The sequence below is a fragment of the Camelus dromedarius genome, chromosome 28 (assembly GCF_036321535.1).
Source record: "Camelus dromedarius isolate mCamDro1 chromosome 28, mCamDro1.pat, whole genome shotgun sequence".
Taxonomy (NCBI): Eukaryota; Metazoa; Chordata; class Mammalia; order Artiodactyla; family Camelidae; genus Camelus; species Camelus dromedarius.
This window is the reverse complement of record NC_087463.1, coordinates 20,423,630-20,449,249: the sequence shown is the minus strand read 5'-3', so window position 1 is coordinate 20,449,249 and position 25,620 is coordinate 20,423,630. Positions and strand designations below refer to the sequence as shown.

At 33.3% G+C, this 25,620-nt stretch overlaps 1 pseudogene; it reads left to right on the top strand.

Annotated features, from left to right (window-relative positions):
* The window catches only part of LOC116149715 (elongation factor 1-alpha 1-like), a 99,286-nt pseudogene extending 81,179 nt beyond the window's left edge, over positions 1-18,107 (top strand).
* The last annotated feature ends 7,513 nt before the right edge of the window (positions 18,108-25,620 follow it).

Genomic DNA, 25,620 nt, shown 5'->3' with positions numbered 1-25,620 from the left:
TTATTCCAGTGTTCTTGCTTAATTTTTTTGCCCTTCATTGCATTTAATTTTTTCTTATGGATACTTTTCATGTTTATTGATATTTGCCTGATGTAAAAGAAAATAGTCAAATCTAAATTATATAACGTGACAGATTTGTATTTCACACCCATGTTAACACAATTCTAAGTGAGATATAGAACATTTCTCTAGCATTTTTTATAGTTAAAAAAAGTAGATATATTCAAATAAATAATTGCATAGTGATATAAACATTATGTTTTTAAGCCTTAATGATCCTAATGAAGTCTTGATCATTCAGAAACTTTATCCAAAATTTATGCTCCAGATAGTAGTTTTTTATATTAACTTCCATTTAATTTACTCAGATTTCAAGCATTAACAGTCATTTACTCATTTGAATATTTTTCCTTTCAGATTCTAGAAATGTGGAAACTTCTTTAAAAATTATTTTCATTGAAAATACTCAAGGTTAATTTTTGATATATCAATGCCAAGCTCACTGTTATGAACATTTATTCACACATACATGATAAAAGGTAATTATTTAAGATAGTATTGTTTACATTTATTGATTAGAAATTTTAAATATTTGTGCTTTTTTCCGTAAAATACATTCTGTACGATAGTTATCCCATAATGCTACATATAATGTTGCTAGCCTTTGTACAAGATGATTTTTCTAAAAACCCTATCTAATCTAACTTTAACACTTAAAAAAGTGTATTGTTACTTCATTACCCACTCCCACACACAAAAAGTCAATTCTTGGCAAAGCATCCAAGATCACTTTTTGCCTGGCCCTCAAATTAGAACTTCTGTCTTCTCAAATCTCAAACAAATATACCTAACTTATCAACTGAAATAAATGTTTTTCAGTTTCCAGCACATTTTGTTTTCTTCTTTACATGTGTTTACATTTCATTTGCTGCTCCTTTGCCAAAGATATGCTTTCCTCTTTCTGTGTTTCTCTTTCTCTGTCTCTTATTTCTTTCTCCTCTGCCTGAACGTAAGATCCAGCTAAGAGGTTAAATTCTCTATGTGGCTTTGTTAGACAACTCAGTCTGCCACTTCTGTCTGAGCACCCATGTCTTACACTACCTGGCTCAGCTGAACATGTCCAGTATTAAGTTACAGTAATTTACTTACCTGACTGCATCTCTAAGAGAATATGAAATAACTAAGGGAAGGTCCTCTGTCCTAGTCATCTGCATATTCCTAGATGCTGTTGGAATGCAGTATATTGGCTGAATAAAAGAACAAATAAGTGCATCCCTGGGTACAAGTGACATAGGCTGACGTTTCCCAGTGTTCTTTCTTGGTGGAATTTTCTACGTGGAACATGTGTTTCCTTCTGGATTTTCCGTGTAATTTTGAACAAAATGTGTATCTAACCATGAAATTGTTTGTGACAAAAAAAAATCCCTCATCTAAAATGGATCATAATAAAACTCACTATTTTAAGGATGAGAGAAGCAGATTGGAGCTGCAACATTTTTTGCATAACATTCACTTACAGATTTGTTTTCTAAGTATTTGAATTAATACAAAATGTCCCAAATGATAGGAGATTAGGTTCTCCACATTAGCTAATCCTTTGTGAAGTATCAGCATGCCCAAATGTCGTTTAGTTCAAATCAAAGACCTCAGACGTTTGGCAAAACACAGCAGAAGGAAAGCTGCTTTCATGTGCTAATGATTCAATGTGTTATTCACGATGTGTCACTCACCCTGGACGCTGATAACAACTCTAGAAGAGAAAACAGTTATTACACTTTGTTTCATTGAATTTCCATGTTTTATTTCAAAAGTGAATATGAAAGAAAGGAATGCTAATCTTTGTTTTTGGAAAACCAAAGTTTCAGGGAAACAATAGATTTTTCTTTTTTTCTTAAACCCTTTCCAGATTTCTAAAGGATATATCACTGTTCATAGAAGTATGTGTTTACACTCTTAACATGATCTTTGCTTTCACAACCAGTTTTATTGAGTGAACAAGTCTAATGCTATACTATATACCAATTTCTACTAATAATACATACATTTTATTGAATGTCTTCTATACTAAGTGTTTTGTGTGTATTAGGTGTGTATTGTGACCAATAATAACACTTCTTAGAGAACCGACTCAGAGTGTACAGAATTCCCAGCAGTCACACACACGAAAATGTACTGAGAAAGGATTTAAACCTGGCCCCTCTTTCAACATCGATGCATTAGTTGGGATGGGCTAACTTTTACTGTAGACTCAAACAACTGCTCAATCTCAGTGAACAGCAAAAAGTCAGTTTATCTCTTGCTCATGTTATAAGTCCCGTGTGGGTCAACTGAGGGACTCTGCTAAGCCATATGACAGATCTCCTGTCACTACAGCAGCGGGCAGAAAATATAATAAAAAGCACTCTGGTCCTTCAAGTTTCAGCATGTAAGGAGCACATTTTGTTTAAAGGACATTGACTAAAGCAATTCCCATGGTTACCACAAACTCTGAAGAGTGCTGGAGAGTTCAATTTTTCCATTAGCCTGGAAAAACAGAGCTGTAAATATTTGTAAAACTGTATTGATGACTGTGCACTGTGTTATGTCCCAAATGCATTCAGAAATCCTGTCCTATTGCTAGCATAGTTTAAATTACTATATAACATATATATACTCGTATAAACCTGACACAAAATAAAGCATCTGATAAAGAGTGTGTGAAAAAACGTATGTGCAATATACATTTCCAGTGCTTCCTGGTAGCGGCCTTTGAATACTCTGTTCCAGTCTTTCTATTTTATCCCCATTTTAGTTCTCCATTTGTTAAAAGTAAAAATTGTTTCTTATTCTCTGTTCTCCACATTTCAAATAAGGCTTAAAAAGTGTTGCCACATTACCTGCCCTGAAGTTCCGCTTGTTCCTTTCATTGTTATGCATATAACTTTCAAGCACCTCATTCATAACAGGATTGGTTTGAGCGAGGACTATAAACCAGGCACAGACACATGTTTCATACGTACTGATTTTTTTCAACCTGGCTCCAGCACTCCCGCAGAAGACTGGTGCCTATGTTTTCTGAAATCCTACTCCCCTGTGGTTTGCCAATGAGATAAAGTCACGTGTAAATTGCAAGGTGGAAGTAAAGAAGAAGCGGTGGTCGCTCACACTCACACACAGCTGCTTACTCAGACATGATGGTCCCCGTTCGTCGCCCCAAGGACTGCTGTCACAGTCAAGGTAGATTTCACAGAGCTCCCCAAATTCCACCTAGTTGTCCCAGTTTGCTTACCAGATGACCCCTCTCCATGCTCTTCTAAACTCTCTAGCTTTCCTGCCTGCACTGATGTCACCGGATGTCACTGATGTTCAGTGATTGTCCCTATGGCACTCTACCCAGCCCTCTGCGAACTTCTCTCACAGCTCCTCCCACGCTCCTGTGGGTACCTCATTCCCTCATTTGGCACCTGTAATATGTGTTTTCCAGACCAGTCACAACTTGGTACACCAGCCACGTCATTTTAGCCCAGCATTGCACTGTCTTCCACACTCAGGCACAACCATATTTTCTTCTACCTCTTTTTAAACAGGTTACACTCAAAATGGAATATTTACTGTGCAAAAATTCATATTTTCCTCTACTTTACATCCCAGTTCTGGTTATTGGTTCTGCCCCTGGTGATGACTTTCCTCACTTCCATTTCAATTTATAGAGGTCTTACTAATTTTTCATGACCTATTTTAAATCCCTTATTCTTGGTATTTCCATAGTCACTTCAGATAGAGGCAATGACTCTCTTTAGATATTCATAAATCATCTCACATACCTTCTTTCTCTTTTTCATTATCGTGTTAATCTTGTCCTTAAAATAATCACATACATATTTAGTAAGCATAAAAATGCAAAGTAGGATTCAGGATTTCTTGTTTTCTTTCTTTGCTTTTCTGTTTTTATTTTGTTTGTTTGTTTGTTTGTTTTTTGGTTGTTGCTTGGTTGAGATTTTGGGAGTTGTTGTTACAGTGATTTAGAGTCCCGATTAATGAGAAAAATGTTTGAGATAATAAAATAATTTTGATACTACTTGTCGCTTGTATGATTTATCTCTAAACAAGAAATGTTTTGTGGTGACAGTAATACAAATTAGTTGTAAAAGGGAAGAAAGCAAACATTAAATGTATTCAGCCTTTTCACAAGATCTAGAGTAAGTGCTGAACTTAAATTTATGCCTTTGAGCATAAGAACCCTCATCTTTTAACGGAAGTGGCACTTAATAGATCTTAGTTTAGTGACCCCCCCAATAGTACCTGACACTTGTGATCAATAATGAATCTTTCTCAAAAGACTCTTTTCTTTACCTTAATAACAGGTCTTTGGTCAGTCATTTTCAACTTTTTTTCACTAGAATTCTCTTTCCCTCGTAGACACTAATGACTTTAATGATCATTTATCCATACCCTAATTGTAATAGGCTATGCTTTGCCTCTGTTCTCCCAACATATATATTTTGATGACTCATATCTCATGAATGTCATGCAAACACCTTAAGTTAAAAAGGTCCGTGTTGAACCCAGACATGGTCCTACTCCAGCAATACTCATTTTAGTAAGGAGCATCAACATACAAAGATGTAAAATCCACTTGTACAAAGGAGTCCACCATGGTAACTTTCTTTCCCCTCACTATCCACTCCCCAAAAATAACTAATGACTTCCAAAATCATATAAATTTCACCTTATAAACATTTCGTGAAACCTTCCATTTTCCTTCACCTTTAGTAGAAATAACCTTGTTTCTCCTGAAATACCACAATAGCAACAATTTTTTTCCCTGTATCTGTCCTTCCTCCTTCCAATACATCCTTCAACAAGTGAGATCTTGTGAAAACGCACATGTAAACAAGCCTAAAATCTATAGAGATGACTTTTCAATTTTATTAAAGAAAAATCTGAATCAGTACAACAGCGTCACTGTTTCTTTACAATTTTTGCTTCCCCTAATTTACCTGATCCCTCACTGGCTTCCCACATCTTCCCTTTTTTATTGTACTTCAGTATCACTGTTTCAAAAGAAATCCTTGTCTGTTTTAGCATCTAACAATTATGCTATGATATGAACTTCTGCAGATCCTCAGTGCCACCTTTGTCTGTCTTTACCAGCTAACATCCAGTTCTACTTTCGGGGTGTCTTCACCACTGTTACTTCAGGGCAGCCATTTGTGACCACCTCCTTCTCACCAGGTCAGAGCTCTAAACTTCTGAGACAGGCACGCACCCAGTTTCTGGAGAAATCCTTGCTGAGGAGTGTTCATACTTACAAATACAAACAGTAAATTCTAAACATAAGTTACTTTTAGTTTTTACGTTTTGGACATACACTTGTAAATATGGCATGTATACATACATGTGTATAGATATGTATGTTATATAAATATAATTATATTTAACTTCTTCACATGTAAAACAGGGAAAATAAAAATTACTTGTTGAGGTGAGGCCAACCATAGGGGTTGAAATTACAAGTCAGGAAATAAAAATCAGTACTTGATAAGAAGAAACTCTAGAGACAAGGAACATAGTGCAGTTAAATCATGGTTTGGCGAGACCAGAAGTAAAATTCAGGAAATCAGCGTCTGCCCTGTTAAGAATCATTTTCTATCAAAAACATGTGTTCAAATTACGTTAAAGAAAGGAGGTTTTAAAAATCTGTCTTGGAGACTGTTATGGGGTTAAAAACTTCTAGGCAGAGGAGACTGTATTTACACAACAAATATGCACCCTTCCACAAGTTATATTTATTGTATAGCTCCTTTCATCCTGAAGTGCTTCACAAATTGATTTACAAGCTCTGTGTACTGCAATCATTTTCATTCCTGAAATGCACCTCATCCGTTATGCATACATATATTGCATTTTATGAATTTCGGGATGTGGCATAATAATCCCCAAATATCACTTTGAGTCTGAAATACTATTTTATGGCTTCATGAAAACAACATGACAAATTGCTTACTCTGGTTTCTGTGACAAATCTGTCTTTGCAGTAAGTGGGGCTCTAATTGAAATGTACACTTCAACTTGCAGGCAGCAAAAGACAAAAAAGTATCAACTGGGGGCTCATGAATGGGTGATGCATTAGTTAGCAGGAAATTTATTGGGTTACTATTGTGTCTAGAAAACCTATTTAGGTGTTATACGGGGGAAATAAAAAGTGCAGCCTCTGGCCTTGATGGTCATACAAATTAATTTGCACAGACAAAACATTTCCACATCTGGATTTCAGTACTGTTTTTACATAGCATGTCAGCAGATGAGAGCAACCATGTGGTTTAAGCTCAGTTCACAAGTGCTGAATTAATGCCGTGAGACTGAAGTAAGCAGAGTAGGACTGACTTAGATTCCTGAAGGAAATAAATTTGAACTAGGTTTTCATTGGTAGAAAGGTTAAAACACTCCTACCACTTACTGGTAGATTTATTAACACACACATAAGTATACTAGTATCTTTATTGTAATAGCACTGTAAAATTAGTACAATTTGTGTATTTTTCATTTGTTACCTCAGAAGATGACTCATTTGGTGATGACTCAATTCTATCAATTAGCCATACATTCAAACCATCATTTATTGAATACTTTATATATGTCAGAAAATCTGAAAGAAGTCAGTGATATATTTGGAATAAAAAACAATCTATATCCTCAAGAGATGATTACTATTATTAAGAAAATATGTTTTTATTATCTGATGACACAGATTTAAACCACTAGTATATTTAAGATCTTAATAGCTGAATAATGGTCTATCCCTGTTTGTATTTACAAATGTAGATGTAGGCTGAATTGTGCCCCCCACCCAAAGTCATATGTAGAAGTCCTAACCCCTTGTACCTTAGATTGTGACTGTATTTGGAGACAGGACCTTTAAAGAGGTAATTAAGGTAAAATGAGGTCATGTGGGTCAGCCCTAATCCAATATGGCCGATGTCCTTAGAAGAAGAATAGGTTAAACACAGAAAACACACAGAACATGTGAGGAAATAGTGACAAGACAGCCATCTGCAAGCCAAGGAGAGAGGCCTCAGTAACCAAGCCTGAGGTCACCTTGATCTTAGACTTCCAGCTTCCAGAATGGTAAAATACATACATAATGCTGTTGTTGAAGCCACACAGACTGCAGGATTTTGTTTTGGCAGCTCTAGCAAGCGAGTACAGGAGATTGCATCAGTATGTAAATGAACTTCAGTAGGATCAGTTTTTCCAGATCCCTATGCATTAGATTGTTTTTTCAGCAATTGACAAAGTATGATAGTGATTAAATTCTTAAATTGCATTTTTGAAAGTGTATTACTAACAACACCCATCCAATATCATGAAAATATAGGTAGAGATACCCTTTTAAAAGCTGTGGAGGAAATTTTAATATAGTGTGTTATATTTTCAAATTGATTTTCATTATGAAACTGGAAGTGCATAGCTACAGATACAATAAATTACATTTTAAAATGCAGAGAAAGGAAACAAGGGAGCCCAGGACCAAGTCAGAAATAGGAGAAACCAGGAATGTGGAATGTGTGAAGAAAACAATTAGTAAAATAAATACCCAAAGAAAACATGAATGTAGTTTCTATTAATATCTATGATTACTTTCCTAAAATAACTTTAGGAAAGCAGATGATAGAAACAATAAAAAGATAAATTTCCCTAGATATATTTTACTTCCTAAATGCATTCTTCTTTTATTCTTTCTCTGCCTGTATGTTTATTTTGAAAACATATTTCCTTTTCTTTACAATTTCCTAAGTATACACAGAGCTCTTTACTGCTACATGAACATAAATATGATTTCAGGTATTATGGGAAATTTGATATGTCTGCCATCAAATTTATGAACATCAGTATATTGTTTTATATATGTTCATGAACAAAAGTCATGTGTATAATTACACTCATATATATACTTATATATACACAGTATAGAGCCAAACATACAGCACTTTATTTTGTGAAATTTATAGTTCACTCACTCAGTCTCCATTGTTAGGCTATTAAAAAGTTGTTCTTATAGACCATTGGAAGATCTTGCAACTTTCAGAGGCCAAGTTCATGCCATATATTTGGTCATTAATATAGATAGCTATAAACCAGAAATTATACCTATAAAATTAAATTTTATATTACTAAATTGTTTTTTAAACTTTTCATTATTGAGAACATATTGTGAAGAATATTTATCTTCATCTGCTGTTTTTATATTTAGTCATAAATGCCCTCAATATGAAAAGATTATGTCCATGAGCTAAAGAATCATATATAAATTACTGTGTTGGAAAAATTAGCTGAAGATGATTTAATTAAACAGAATGGAAGCTTTAAGCTTTATGAAATATTTGTGAGTTTTAACAAAATGTCTTAATTATTGAGTGTTTTAATAAATAAATATGATAAAAGTAGTTCTTCTAGACTCCTGATGGAACTTTATTAATATAATTTTATATACAACTGCATATATTTTTCAGTACTTTATAAATTACTATTTTTTTCTAATTTTGATGTTAGATGTATTTGGTAGATTGTGCAACTGAAGGAAATGAGTGTTAGAATTGTGAACACATTATACCTTATTATGTATCCAAGACGAATTTGTGCTCTGACTAAACAGAGAACAAATTTTAAATTTATTAAATGGACAAATCATATACTTTGAATTTTATCAGCTATAAAATACATAGTATTTATATATAGTATTATATTTATGCTTTTACTGCCACTTTATCCATAAATGTGGCTACATTTTAAGAAGTGTGTGATTCCAGACCACAATATCTTAGACCAGCCAGCATACTTGTGTTCATAGCTGACCTTTGGGCCATCAGTTCTCTGCCAGGACCTGTCATTTACCAGGAGGAGGCTAGTATAAGTTCCTACATGACAACAAAAATATATACCTTCAAACAAATTAGTAAATCCACATGAAAAGTGGGCCAAGGTGCACGTTCTCGGAAGTCAGAAAAGGAGAGGTACTCCAAAAAAACGGTCAAAATATGCGATAGGAGAAAACTCTAAGGGTGATCATTTGAGTTGAGCTTCAAATAATTTCTGAAGCTTTTAAAAGTTGTTAGTTTCTTAGCTTTGCATACTAAAACCGTTAAACGTGTTGACAAGTGCAGAATATACAACACTAAGAAGGATTCTTATTTCTTTTACAGCCATGCACAGTCTTCAAGTAATAATAATGTCAGAGATTATTTGCATGAGTATCTTTTTACATGTAATTTCAATTTCAATTTAAGAATATAAAAAATGTGATATTTACGGCTTCTGAACACAAGTATTATCCTTATAGTTAGGATTGGTGATTCACCTGTTTTGCATTAAAAGAGCCATGCCAGGTGGTTAGAGCCATAGAAAATTCTGAATTGCTCATTGCTCATGTTCCGTCAGCTAAATGAGTTGTGTCTACTGTGGATAAAATATAGTATACATTTGTGATCTGCCTCTACAAATATTGACAGTAAGAAATATTGAAAACAATACCAATTCTTTGAACTTACTTAAATAATAAAGTCTAAATTTATATACAATTTCCCTAGTCCATATATAGTTTTATTCATGCCCAATATTGTATTTGTTCATAATAGCAGTCATATTACATATGACAAGTATCAACTACTTTCTTTTACAGATGAGATTCCAAGGTATGTAGGAGCAGAAACAGAAAACTTGATGTTCTATGTTTAGGCTTCTGTTTTTCTTAAAGTCAGTGGTAATTGACTAGTGAAATTAAAAATATTCCCTGATAAAGTCTTTTAAAACATAATGATTGAAACCTATCTGGGACAGACTCAGAGGAAATTAAATTTAGTTGAGTGAAATTTAAGTCTACAGTGGATTCTGATGCACATATTTGGCAAAGAATCAACATTCTTTATAATGCTTTATATTTTATAAATGTAATTTGTATTTAAAGTTCTTTATAACTTGTTTATTCCTTAAAATTATATGATGAATTAAACATCAAAATGATTCAATAACCATGCTTCCATTCTCAATGAAAATAATTCAATTATTTTTTGAGCAGTTCCATTTGTCCATCAGGTATTCATAAAGATTTCTCATCTTTCTGGAGAAATCACAATATAGATGTAGTAAACTAATAATGAACACACTAAATAATATACTTGAATATTATGTGTAAAGAATCCTATATTGTGAATACTTTGTTTACACACCCACAAACATGTGTAGACAGTTACCATTTATAGATATGCGTAAATATATATCCTCTATTCATATATTTTACTTATAATTCATATTTCACAATATAGGGAAGTAATTCATTTTCAAAGTATTAGCTTGCACCAAGGTAAAATTAATTTCTTTTTAAGAATAGTACTTTCAACAAGAGGGATAAGTTATATCCATTCACATAACAAGAGAAAATTTATCTCAGATGTAACTCAGTGAGTCCAAAAGGTTTTTTAAGCTGTAAAAATTACTAGTTTCCTCAACTTCCTGACAGGCTTTTATAATGAGTGGTGATTAAAGGCCCATGGAATGAATGTGAAGGATAATAGGAAACATTAGGTGTCTAGAAGAGGAAATTAAAGAGAAATGGAATTGCAGAGATATCAAAAAGGAGAGTGGATAATTAGAGTGAAGGCAAATAGCAAAAACTGAGCCAAGAAAGAGGAGATGACATATAAATTTAGACAGAAATTGCTAGACTGTCCTTTCCATATGAAGACAAAACTCATTATTAATATGAATTCTGTGACTGAGTCTCCCCTGTTAGAAACTAAATGAGTGGTACTTCTCTGTTTTTAAAACATGACATCTCATTTATGTCATTTAAATTTTCAAACAAATTATAGAAAATTCAGTCAAAGTAAGAAATGTTCATATTACAAGTTTTAATATATTTTATTCTTACTATTTGTTTACTTTGGTCATTTGAAGTCAATCTTTATGTGTGTCTAGCTGTGTGCCGCTAACTGGCCAACACAATAACGTGAAAAATAAGGCAGGGCTGATGAGTCCTAGACATTCCTATTTCAACCTTTGCCAAATGCTTCGTCTTCGCAGCTGGAAATGGAGAAGTGCACTCCATCACTGGTTGTAGATGGAAATAAATAGATAATGATCTGTATAATCTACTCACTTCTTTTGGAGTAAGCAAAGATATATATTATAATTTTCCAAAGTAATTTTCTAGAACTTATCCCTGAAAACTAAATCAATGGAATTCCTAAAACTCTTCTACGAGGTGTCTCAATCATGACATAATGGAAACATTGCCTTAATTCATCCTGCAGACAGAATTAATGAGAACTGAGTTTTCCTTCAAATAATTTGCAAGAACCTGGGGCTTGAGGTATTCATCAATTGAAAAAGTGAAGACACTTTTCAGAGCAAATTTGCAACATCAGTGACTGGGGTTTGCAATAAATACTTGAAGTGTATCACACAGAAGAGTGATATAAGTGTTTCCTTTCTAGAATTTCTAGTTCATTGTAGTCAAAGCTTTATATAGTCTTCACCTGTGACAGGTTCTTCTGAAAAATGCAATTTTTTAAAGTATGAAGCAGTTGTTTCCCAGTTATTCCAAAACCAGGTAAGCTTCTACCTTAAACTTATAAATCCATCGAACTACATTTCCTTTGACAATCAAAAATAATCTACACGGGATAAGTGAAAAAAAAATCTGGGCTTAATGTTCAAATCTTAAACCAAAAGTCATACCTAAATTACGCTATTTTCCTTAAAAATTAGACAATTAGATAAGTATGACATTTCTCATTAATCATACTGTCAGTAGTGATGACACAGTTCATCTTAGAAATAGATGTTTTTTCCCATTAATTTTTGCCAATAATATTGACTGTGAGTCTAAGTTTGAAAGATATTGTATAATTTATGCTTTTAGATGTGAGCATCTCACAACATAATCATTAGCCTTATTCTGACTTATAATCCATTAAAGTTTGTGTTATATTGCCAGAAAGTGACCGAGGAAAAATGAACTAAATGTACTGAATGCTTTCTTAAGTATTTCAGGCATCTCCTTTATGTAGATAATGAATCAAAAGATCAGAAAGGAATACTGGGTAAAGACAAAGTCAGGCGAAAACCCCAGCTTTCAGTCCTCAATATTTATATGCTTTATATTTCAGTATTTATATTCTATATTATATATAAGAAATATGTATTTATATTAACTCAACCACATTACATAATTTTCTGAAGAGTTACAATTAGATGCATGTTATAATTTATTAACCCTTATAAATCTCTTTCATATAACTCTTAAGCTCATTTAAACACACTTAGCATATTAATGTTATAACTTTCTGAAGTCAAAGACAATGTGTTTCATATCTGTATCTGTACAATATTAGCATAGTACCTGAAATATAATTTTGTCAGTGGTTGGCTAGTTATATGTTTTTATGACCTGTTCTTGATGCAGAGGGTTTTCTTTCATGCTAATATTTACCCAATTTCTGTTCACTTTGTAATACTGAAAAGTCATATTTTAATCACTAACCCCCAATTATTGTCTGCTTACAAAATATGAAAACTATTTGCTATTTGCCATCTACTAGTTATGAAATTTATTTAGTAGCAGAATTATATTTTTTAATTTGAAATTTGCTTTCTGTATATAACTGATATTTTCTTGAATAACTACTTGAAATTATAAGGTGATAACATTTGCTTACTGTAAATTCCATATTTGAAAACCATGAGATCGTTGCATCAAGTGTATTATTTGAAATAGGGAAGAATGAATGACATATCAAAATCAATTTATTTCTTTTTTTACATTCAGTTAAGAAGTATCACAAGAATTTACTCATGTAAATATTTGAGAATATTAAGATATGATAAATACTTCTCTAAAATCTCATAAATTTCATTAAAATTTGATGCAAAAGCTTGCAAGAAGTAGAATGATTCACCTTTGTTTGTGTATTTGTTTAAAAATCATATCACTATCAAACCCTAACAAGTCACTAATTTATTGTTGAATGCTCATTTTAAGGTAGTAGCTAAATATCCAGCCAATATGAATTTTTAGTATTTATTACAGTATTTCTTAAAAGCTTAGTGGATATTAAGAAATATCTATTAAAATATATCAGTACTTCAATGACTATATTTGTCAAACTTAAAAATATATATCTATTCTTCTTTTTATTTTTAAAATGTTTACTTTATTCCATATAACACAGCTAATATCATTTACATCTGAGGAAGAGATGGCCACAAAACTGATTTATAGTAAAACACTAAGTCTTAAGAACTGTAGTCCAATTTTATCCATGTTCTGGCACCCCTAGACAAGTGTATCATAACGCAGAGAATGGATATTACTACTATATTTTACTCAAGATAAAAGGGAAATATCAATAAACTTCAGAAAGTGGTAAATTCACCTGTCCCTTAAAATATGAGTATGCAATTGTAACAAAGCCATAGAAAATCACTTATAAAATGTAATTTTATTTTATGTTACTCTGCTGTCATGTAGGACATAACGTTTTCACATGGCTTTTGGGGGACTCCAGCCAATGATTAGCAACACACAATAGTGGTCCAACTCTCCAAATAACAATAAATAGTCTAGTGACTTTTACATTTATTCTCCGTGCTACCATAAGCCATTGTACAGACGGCACAGTGAAGCTCTAATGACCTACCTAAACTCTGTCAGCTTATCAAACATTATCAAAGGCCCCACAAAAATAAAATAAAAATGGAAAAGCTATCAACTTAAAATTCCACCTCAGAGTGATAAAACTTTGAGCCTAACATAATGCCCCCAAAATAGGTTTGAGTCTTGAATTTTGCAGTGTTGAAACTTTATAATACTGAACTCATAAACATTCTTTTCATGTAACATGGAGACTTTAATGTTAAATATTCTTTATTTTGTAAAATAAAAGAAATAGTGTGTACTTCTCAGGTTTTGTCACATTTGACTGTGGTTACAAATGACACACAAACCCCATTAGTTTACAAGGGAGGTATTTATAACTCAGCCAAGTGCATGTTCTGCTGACAGAGCTTGGCTGCGCTCCGCACATTTCCTTTACAGCATCTAAATTGCCTAATACATTTTTAAGAACATTATGATTGACATACCACCCTTTCAAAGTGTACAATATAGTGATTCTTACAGTATTCACAGAGCTGCATCATCATTACCATTAATTTTTAACACATGTTCATTTTCTGAAAAAAAAAAAAAAATCCTCTGCGCCTTATCAGCCACTCCCCATCCCTCAGGCCCTGGGAACAACTATTCTACTTTGTGTGTACATTTTACCTGTTTTGAACATTTCATATAAATGTAATTTATGGGCCTTTGTGACTGACTTCTTTCACTTAGTATAATGATTTTATGGTTCACCCATGTTTTCGCATATTTAAGAACTCCATTCCTTTTTCTGTTTGAAAAAAATCCCATTGTATGAGTACACCATATTTTGTTTATCCATTCATTGGTTAAAAGACAATCAGTTTTCCATTTTTCAAATATAAGCCATGGTGTGGAATTACTGAATCATATGGTAACTGTGTTTAACAATTTGAGTCATGGGCAAATTGTATATTAATTTCTTCATACCTCACCAAATGTGGAGTGGTCTAGAGAAACTGGAACACTTCCACACTGTTGGTGGGGATGTACGGTGGTGCAGCTGCTGAGGAACACAGTATAGAGGTTGCTCAAAAAATAAAAATAGAACTACCAATAATCCAGCAACCCCCCTTTTTGGTGTACACCCAAAAGATTTGAAATCAGCATCATGAAGAGAGATCACACTCATCGTTGTTACAGAATTATTCACAATAGCCAAGATACGGAAACAAACCAAATGTCCATCAACAAACAAATGGATTTAAAAAAAGTTGTATATACATGCAATGGAATACTATTCATCCTTAAAAGAGAGGGAAGTTCCACTACTTGTAATAGCATGGATGAATCTGAAGACATTATGCTAAATGAAATAGGTCAGTCACAGAGGACACATACTGCATGACAGCACTCATATGAGGCATCAAATAGTCAAACTTACAGAAGCAGAAAATAGAATGATGTTTTCCATGGCTGGGGTGGGGTGTGGGGGGGAATAGAGAGTTATTCAATGGGTATAAAGCTATACAAGATGAGTAAGTTCTAGAGCTCTGCAGTAGAACATAGTGCCTATAGGTAACAACATGGTACTGTACACTTAAAAATTTAAGAGCATAAATCTCACATTACATGTTCTTATTACCAAGGGGGGAGAAAGGTAAAGGAAATCAATTAAATACTTGGAGATCATTGATATTTATTACTGTGATTTTGGCTATGGTGTGACTTGTATATGCATAGAGCAAACTCATCAAATTGTATACATTAAGTATGTGAAGCTTTGTGTATGGGAAAAAATTGTATTTCAAGGTGGCTGTACAATTTTGCGATACAACCAGTAATAGATGAGACCTCTAGTTATTTCACAGCCTTTTTTATTTTTATCTTTTAAGCAATCCTAGTGGGTATGAAGTGTGTTTCATGTGGTTTTGATTTGCATTCTCCTACTGACTAATGATGCTGAACATCTTTTCACGTGCTCACAGGCTATCTGTACATCCTTTATGTAGTGATTTCTATTCAAGGCATCCAAGGCAATTATCCATTTTCGGCAGATTTCTTTCTTTTTTTATTGAATTGTGGAATACTTTACATATTCTGGACATATGTCCCTTAACAGACACATCATTTGCAAATATTTTCTCCAATATGTATGGTTTTTCACTTTACTAATGGGTTCCATTGAAGTACAAACTTCTGATTTTGATGAAGTCCATTTTATCTATTTTTTTTTCTTTTGTCACATGTATTTCTGGTACCATATCCAGGAAATGATTGCCAAATCTAAGGTCAAGAAGATTTTCACCTATGTTTTCTTTTAAGATTTTTATAATTTAACTCTTATATTTAGGTTATTAATTTAAATTAATTATTTCATGTGGTATGATGTAGAGGTCAACTTAAATTCTTTTGCATATGGATTTCCAGTTCTTCCAAAACCGTATTTGAAAAAGACTATTTTTCTCCAGTAAATTGTCTTGGTACCCTAGTCAAAAATGAATTGACTATAAATGTAAGGGTTTATTTCTAGAATTTTAATTATATCTCATTGATTTATATGTTCATCCACATTGTCCTGCTTACTTCCTGTATCTTTATAGTATGTTTTTAAATTGGGAAGCATGTGTCCTCCAAATTTGTTCTTATTTACCATTGTTTTGGCCATTCAGGGTCCCTTGCACTTCCATATGAATCTTGAGATCACCTTGTCCATTTCTGTATAAAAATCCAACTAGGACTTTCAAAGAGATCAGATTGAATCTGTTGCTCAATCGGGAGAGTACTACTATCTTAATATTAGGTCTTCTGGTTGACGAGCATGGAATGTCTTTCCATTTATTTAGATCTTTAATTTCTCAGTGTTGTTACATTGTCAGTGTACAGTCTTCCAAAATGTTGTTACTTATTTTTAAGGATTTCGTCTTTTTTACCTTTCAGTTTTATTGAGACATAATTGACCTGCAGCACTACACATGCTTAAGGTGTACAGTACAATGATTTGACTTAACATTTTTTTGCAAATGGCAAATTTTCATTCTTTTTATGGCTGAGTAATCTTGCATTGAATATATATACCAAATCTTTATCCATTCTTATCCATCTATCCATTTATCCATCTACTGACGGCCACTTAGGTTGTAAACAATGCTGCAATGAACATAGGGGTGCACACAGCTTTTCAAATCAAAGTTTTTATTTTATTCAGATATATACTCAGGAGTGGAATTGCTGGATTAAATGGCAGTTCTATTTTCAATTTTGTGTTTTACATAGCAGCTGCAACAATTTATGTTCCCACTATCAGTACATGAGAGTTCCCTTTTTACCAGATCCTCAATAACACTTGTTGATTTTTGTCTTTTGGATAAATAGACATTCTGACACGTTCGTAGTGATCTCTCATTGTGGTTTTGGTTTGCATTTCCATGATGATTAGTGTGTCATCTTTGGAAAAATATTTATTCTGTTCCTTTGCCTATTTTTAATCAGGTTGTTTTTGATGTTGAATTTTGTGAGTGCTTTAATTTGGATATTAACCTTTTGTCAGATATATCATTTGCAAATATCTTCTCCCATTCAGTAGTCAGTCTTTTCATTTTGTTGGTAGTTCCCTTTGCTGTGCAGAAGCTTTTGAGTTTAATGTAGTGTCTTTTTTTTTTTTTTTTTTTTGCTTCTGTTTCCCTTGCCTAAGGAGACATATTTTAAAAATATTGCTATGACCAATGTCAAAGAGCATATTGCCTGTGTTTTCTTCTAGGAGTTTTATGATTTCAGGTCTTCTTGTCTCTGTCCCTGCAGGACATCTACAAAATTGGTTGTATTGGTATTGTCCTTGTGGTCTAAGCAGAGACTGGTGTTCTCAAATCTGGCATCGTGGTCATGTTTGCTCCAATCAGTGTTACAACTGAAGTAAAATCTGTTAACATGCACCACAGAACTTTGGGTAAAGCTTTTCCTGGGGTCATTGTGGGCTTCAATGTCAAAGATGTTCGTCATGGCAGCATGGCTGGAAACAGCAAAAATGACTCACCAGTTGAAGCAACTGGCTTCACAGCTCAGGTGATTATCTAGTACCGTTCAGCCTAGGTTAGTGCTTCTGTGCTCCTGCAGTGGACTATCAGCTCACATTCCTTGCAAGTTTGCTGAGTTGGAGAAGAATATTGATCACTGTTCTGGGAAGAAGCTGGAAGATGGCCCCATTCTTGAAATCTGGTGATTCTGCTTCACTGATGTGGTTCCTGGCATGCCCACCTGTGCTGAGAACCTTTCTGACTATCCTCTGGGTTGTTTTGTTGGTCATGTCATGAGACAGACAGCGGCTGTGTGTGTCATCAAAGCAGTAGACAAGAAGGCTACCAGAGCTAACAAGGTCACCAAGTCTGCTCAGAAAGTTCAGAAGGCAAAAATGGATGTTACCCGTAAACTCTGCTATGCCAGTCTTAGTTATGGAAGAAGAATCTCAGGACTACTTGTGTCAATTGGCCATTAAAGTTTAATAGTTATTAGTGGCAAATAAAAACAATGCATCATAAAACCTTCAGAAGTTAAGGAGACTGTTTTGTTGGGAATTTGATTTGTGTATGTGTGTGTGTGTGTGTGAGCACGCGTGCACAGGTAAGCAATCCATTTTTAAAATTAGTACTTTTTAATAGAAACAACTTGACCAAAAATCTTTGACAGAATTCTGAGACCCATTAAAACAAGGTTTAATGAGAAAATAAATAGATAAATTAAAAAACTTCCCTTACATTTTCTTTAAACCCTTTTTCTTCAATATTCTATTTTATATATGTTACCAGATGAATATCTGATTATACTATGTGTATGGGCAAAAATCAGATTCCTTTAGTCTTGCTTTCTTATTTTAATACTTAGCACAACATTCTCCCAAGTATGTGCTTGATAACACACTGCATAATAACTGGCACATAAGTGATTTTACTAAAGATGCACAACAATCACATATACTAAATTACCATGGAATTAAGTAAATGAGAGAGCAAAAGAAGTTAAAGCCACAACCCAAAGCCAGCTCTTACTCGGTCTTTAGATTTTATTCAGAGTAAGGAAGGAAACCATTGATGGGATATGAATAAATAATAACTGAATTAATAAATAAAAATAGGCCATGCTCTGATTCACTTAAAAGAGATTTTATAACCACCTTTTCAAATAAGAGGAAATTGCTATAATCTGTTGAAAGATAATGATGGTTTAGACTAGGATATTTAAGGAGGAAATGGAGCAAGCAAAATAAATACTAGATATATTTCTGAGGTAGAGTCAAAACCTTGCAAATGGTTTAGGTCTGATGAGACAGAGTCAAAGATATCTCCAGAGTTTTGCCTTGGCAGCTGGACCAAATGGAGCTGACAGCCCTTGAGACAGAGAAGTCTAGGGGAGGGACACACTAAATTGGTTGGAAAGGAGATTTGAGAAGTTTGAGTTTCTGCCTCTTTTAATACATTCATGTAGAGGTGATAAACTGGACATTAAGGCTTAGAATTTAGGGAAAGGTCTGGGGTAGTGTTATTTGGTAGCTGCAGTACCATAGATGGCTGGATTATCAAAGTAAATGCACACAGATAATAGATCTAACTCAGCATCAAACTTTCTGAGTGCGTAGTGCAAGATGTATGAAACAAGTAGGGAGAATTGCAGCCGCACAATTCTTGTCTTGGAAGCTGCATCTGGAAAGACTTTCAGATAGCCACAAACTCAACAGATGCAGCTTCCAAGACAAAACAAAAAACAAAGCAAGACCATGCCTGTTTCCTATCCTGTGATGAGTTCTGATTTTGGAGGAAGAGACTTACACTAACTATGTGTATGGGACAATTTAGCTCAGAAGAAGTAGGTCTAATACAAGGTTTCCTGGTCTCTATGCTCCATTAATCAGAGGTAGATAGTCCATGCAGCTAACTTCTATTCTCCAGTCTGCTTTGTCCTATACATCTCTGCATTTTAGGTTTATTTTCAATAATCATTGTAGAGAAATGGTATGTCATGCTTTAAAAAAACCATTTTTAGACAAGAACTTCCTCAGATATCTTGAGACTATAAATCCCACTGGAATATTTACAAGTAGATTTTGTTGAGATCAGCATTGCCTTATGTATGCCCAGGAGAAAGGGAACCATTTACAGACCTGCTGTTACCTCTTTTGTTCATGAGTCACCAGCATGCAGATGATACTTGCAGCAATGGAATGAGTCGGACTCACATAATAATGTTTCCTACTAGGGAAGAAATATGTGCTGCAGTATCTGCTTTCAGGTACTCTTATCTGGGTGCAGAGTAGAGAAAACATTGGATTCAACAGGGCTTGGTTTGCAAGATGAGTAAAACTGAAAGGAAATACACACACATACACACACACACGTCTGTGTATGTGTGTATGTGTGTGTAAAATTGGTGGAGGGGATGAGAAAACATATCAAGCAATAAAGAACTTGCTACTAATTTTCTTTGTTTACTTGCTTGTCACATATCCTGGATACCTCAGACTCTAATTATGGAGATCCTCAGTAAGACATGGACAAGTAACCTCAAACTATAATTGGAACCTAATTATGTGAGCCCTCAAAAGAATAAAACAGGGAAGCTCAAACAATAGAGAAAAACAGAGTGCGTTTACATTGGATGGAAATCTCTTATTTCATGAGACAGACCTCTGGAAGATCACAATTCTTAAGATTCGTACTATTGACCAGAAAATTTAGTTTATACATCTTTCTGATTCTAGAAGTAGATTGACTGTCAGTCTTCATTTACGGTAATCCTATGAATTATCTTTTTATATAAAAAATATATAGTATCTAATATTATAAATACATATATACATAGTGTTTATATATATACCCCAAATATATATACACACACACACACACATATAGATATCCTCTTAATATGTGTGTGTTAGAACATCGTAAAGTCTACTTCGTAAGACTTGCTTGCTTCCACTCTCAAAGAGATGTCCTCCTTTTGAAATTTCATAAGATAAAATTTTACTACTGTGAAAATTAGCAAATCAGGATAGAAATGCTCTTGCTAACTATACCTTCTCTGCCCTGTATTGTGTATTTTGTTTTCCCAAGTCAGTGTGGCTAAATTTGAAGGCAAAATTAAGTTCATGTATGCCAAGTCCGTTTATCTCTATCATATATGCAAAGATCACTGGACTTCATGAAGATTACATTTAAACTAACTAAGAAAGAAAGCTTTGTTATTGGGGATGAAAACAATATGTATTTTATTTCAACACTAGGTTAGGCATAATCATATGCAACAAATGAGAAATTATATTATAGTCACCATTTGTTAAATGTTCTTGCCCAGGACCTCATTTTGGTTTTTCTCTACATGATGAGTCATACCTTCCATAGGTAGAATCAGAGAGTGGTGTTTCCTAGGATGTTTGAAAGTTGGAGTAAAGACAGAGTGTGCTTTCGGCTCTCACAGCTGTTTTCAAGGTGGAGGTTAGTGTTGGGTCTGTAGCATCTTTGGCAGAGATGCTGCCTGTGTGGTATCTGGCCCTGGCCTTTTGAGTATCTAGGGGTATGCAGTAGATCAAATTATTTCTGTTATGAAAGTTGTGCTGTTTGGACATGAGTAAGTCCTGGCTTTGTGTCACAGTTTGATATCCTGACCCTTCCAAAAACTGTCAGCCGACAAATAGCCTGTAATAAGACCCTTTCTGTTAAAGCTAGATGAAGTAGATTCTGTAACTAAATTTTGGCAAAGACATAATAGTCACATCCATTCAATGCTGAGCAATTGGCAAAAATACTTAGCCATATGTGGCAAAGGTAATTGTCTTTGTTTTTGCCTGGTGTGACTTTATAAACTGTGTCCAGAGAATTGGTGCCAATAATTCACTCTTGCACATCCTGAAATGTACTTGTCCTCTGTATGCACCAGGATGACTCTTCCTTATCATTTCCCCTTGAGTTTGTTCACATTCACCTTACATACCAAAATTTATTAACTATATACCTAAGATGTGCCTCTTATTTGCTCTGTAAAATGTTTGTCTCTGAACATCTAACTTGTCAAGGTGTTTCCCCATTTGTGCAGGGCTGCAGCTCACCTCACAGAACCAGCTGTTCCCTGGACACTCAGCAGGTGGCCAACTGTCTTTGTGGTAAATGTAGGCTGTGTGTTAGATTTCCAAATTTATTTACCTACTAGTTCCAAGTTTACACATTTAAGCAACATCTCTCCAGTTCTCTCAACACCTAGCCATGGGGAAACACCATTCTACTGTTACTTTGTTTTACAAGCTTGGCTTTTTTAGATTCCATCATGCAGCACTTTTCATTTTCTTTCTGACTTATCTCATTTAGCATAGTGCCCTCAAGCTCCCTCTATGCTGTTGCAAATGACAGGACTTCCTTTTTTCTCATGGCTGAATAATAATACATTGTATAAATATACACAACTTCTTTATCTAATATCATTTTGAAAAATTTAAGAACTACTAAATATAAGTAAAGGTGTAGAGCCAACATCAGTGAAGTAAGCCAGTTATAAGTACTTGGAGTAGAGGGATTTCTTTTTAGACACAAAAGTCTAAATTATTATAATGAGGCTTTATCTCACACTAGTCAGAATGGTCATCATTAAAAAGTCTACAAATACCAAATGCTGGAGAAGGTGTGGAGAAAAAAGAACTACATTAACCTATACTGTTGGTGGGAATGTAAATTGGCGCAGCCGCTATGGAGAACAGGATAGATGTCCTTACAAAAATAAAAATAAAGTTACCCTATGATCCAGTAATCCCACTCCTGGGTATGTATCTGGAGAAAACTCTAATTCAAAATGATACATGTACTCCAGTATTCATAGCAGCTCTATTTATAATAGTCAACACATGAAAGAAACCAAACTGTCCAGCAACAGATGACTGGATAAAGAAGATACGATATACAGATAGATAGATAGATAGATAGATTTATAGATACACACACACACACACACACACACACACAATGGAATAGTACTCAGCCATAAAAAAGAAGGAAATAATGTCATTTGCAGCAACAAGGATGAACCTAGAGATTATCATATTAAATGAAGTCAGACAGAGAAAGACAAATACCATATGATATCACTTATGTGTGGAATCTGCAACAATGATACAAATGAACTTATTTACAAAACAGAAATAGACTCACAGACATAGAAAGCAAACTTATGGTTACCAACAGGAAAAGTGGGGGGGATAAATAAGGAGTTTGGGATTAACATATATACATTACTGTATATAAAATAATAAACAATAAGGACCTACTATATAGTACAGGGAACTATATTAAATATCTTGTAATAACCTATAATGGAAAATAATCTGAAAAAGAATATATATATATGTGTGTGTGTGTGTGTGTTTATAACTGAATCACTTTGCTGTACACCTGAAACTAACATTAACAGTGTAAATTATACTTCAATTAAAAATGATTTAAAAGTCTAAATTATTGACTAGCTAGAATTAGTGGGAAAACTTAGGATCCCAGAATTTTCCTCTGTAAAGTTAAAGCACATTTTCTTAGTTGACGAAACTGCTTCATAAAAGCTCAGTTACATGGTGGCAACAAGAAGGGAATAGGGTTGATACTTTAATATTGAGTATTTAGAATTATGTAAAGTATATAGTAAAAGTTAAGAGTTATAGAAAGATTTTTACTTTATCATCCACCCTAACACAAAGAAATATATTTAATGGCTAAAGCAAAGAGAAAGTATATATTAAGGTTTTTAGAATTATAAACAAATCTCAAGTAACTTGAAAATCTTGACAAAGAATGTGTGATAATTTTTCCTAATAAACTTTCCAAATCCAGTACTTGATTATATGCAAACATCCCTAAAAATGTTTTCTATTTCCCCTGGCAAAAGTGCCATTACAAAATAGAAAGTCAAATCTGAAGTGAATTGCATTGCTTTAAGGAATTCAGTTTCTATTGTATGTAGTGACATTGTTCCTTTGTGTAGGAGGTGGGAGGAGTAATTATCTTAGACTAATTTCAACTCATGACAGTTCAATTAACCAGAGAATATATGAATTATAGTGTTAATATCTGTGGGGAGAAAACAAAGTAAAAAATGAACAGTCTTATTGTTGAAAAACCAAAGGAAATACCTCTTTGTGACAATGCAGGTGGCATAATACTGCATACAATCAAAGTTTTAATGTACGACATTTTGGAACAAAAATGAATTCTGTCACATATGGTAGTTCATTGTATTATGATCTGCTACTCTCTATGGTGTCAGTAAACCACATTTCCAGATGGCAGAAGTAAATATGGACTCCCCATGAAGAAAAAACACCAGGCAATTTTAGTCTTGGCATACTACATAATTGTTGAACAACAAACAAAATGAGAACAAAGAGACATTTTTGGAAAGTTTATCGATTGCTTTTATTGTTTCCTGACTCAATAAGTAACACACGCTCAAGTGGGATATTTTGGAAAATGGAAATATTTGGAATTCCTGGACACATAGTAGACATGAAAGAGAAGATTTTTAAATGACCTCTAATTACACAATACAGAATATATGTGCATGCATGCGCATGTCTGTTTGTGTGTGGTGTCTCTGTAGTATATTTAGCTCATTTGTATATATTTATCATAAATTTGGAACATAATGAATATAGGATTTTATCACTTAAATAATTGCTAAATATCATATCATACAATACAGTGTTTGAAAATGTAATTTAATAGTTAAATACTATATGATTTTTTGGCAGTGTAAGACTGTAGTATCTTAAACAACCCAGTAAGGAAGATAAGATTATTATCTCTATAGATGTCAAAATGAGATAAGTTACACAATATTACACAGTTAGATGGTGACAGTCTTTTTCACAGAGGTAATTTCCTTACTAACTAAGCTATAATATATCTTGAATGAAGTTGTATAACTAGGTCAAACAATATAAAAATTCTTGAAATAGGTCCCAAAGAGATATGTGTACATTTTGTATAACCAATTAAAAGAAAGTTAAGAAGTATTAAAAATAATTTGAAGAAGTTTAACTTTTTTTAGTTCAAACAGTCATTTTTATACTTGCTTTAGAGAGAGAAAAAAAACTTTACTTAATTATTCATTTATCATATACTATATCTGTAGTTTTTTTCTTAAACCTTTTAGGAGCTAATGATATAATAGAAATATTTCTACGTTTTTTCTGTTTTGCTTATTCTAGTTATTTAATCTCAATACTTCTTTTAAAATAAATTTTATTTTGGTATTTTTTCACATGAGAAAAAATTTAATTTGTTATTTGGAAAAATTACCAATTATTCTCAGTGAATTCTCCTATTGTCTCTATGTTTAAGAAGTTCTTTTACATTTCAAGTTCTTGCAAGAATCTCCTCAATTTTTCCTATTTTTTTACAGTCATAGTTAACCATTATTTATTTCAAAATTATTTAGCTCTGAAGCAAAAGCTAATTGTTGTGTTTGTTTCTAAATGGTCAATCACTTGCTTTCACACAATTAATTAAACAATAATTTTAGTCCAAAAATTTCTACTATTATTTATTAAAATAGAGAGAATTTTTTTTTCTGAGCTATTTTTCCTGTTTATTGTTTGCCTGCTATTTAAACTGACAGAAATAGGCCTTTAAATACTTTGATATATTATTGGACAAAAATCTCAAACTGTTTTTTTCTTGTTCTATTTTCTTTACTATTTACCCAGAATTCTGTATATAAAGAACATTCAACAAGGTTATAATTTTTGTTTCAAATGTTAAGCATAATTTAGAAAACTCAAGAGAAACGCCACTGTGGTACTCAGGGTTTTACTCTGTTGTAATTTCTTCCCTCATAGTGTTCTAAGAGTCCTTCTTTTATTATATCTTTTATTTTTAGAAAACTTGCTTTAACCATTCTTTCATTGTTTAATGTAGTTCCCAGTATATGTAGAGGAAATATTTGAGAAAATATTATTATAAATGGGAGAGGGTAAAGGGACCTAA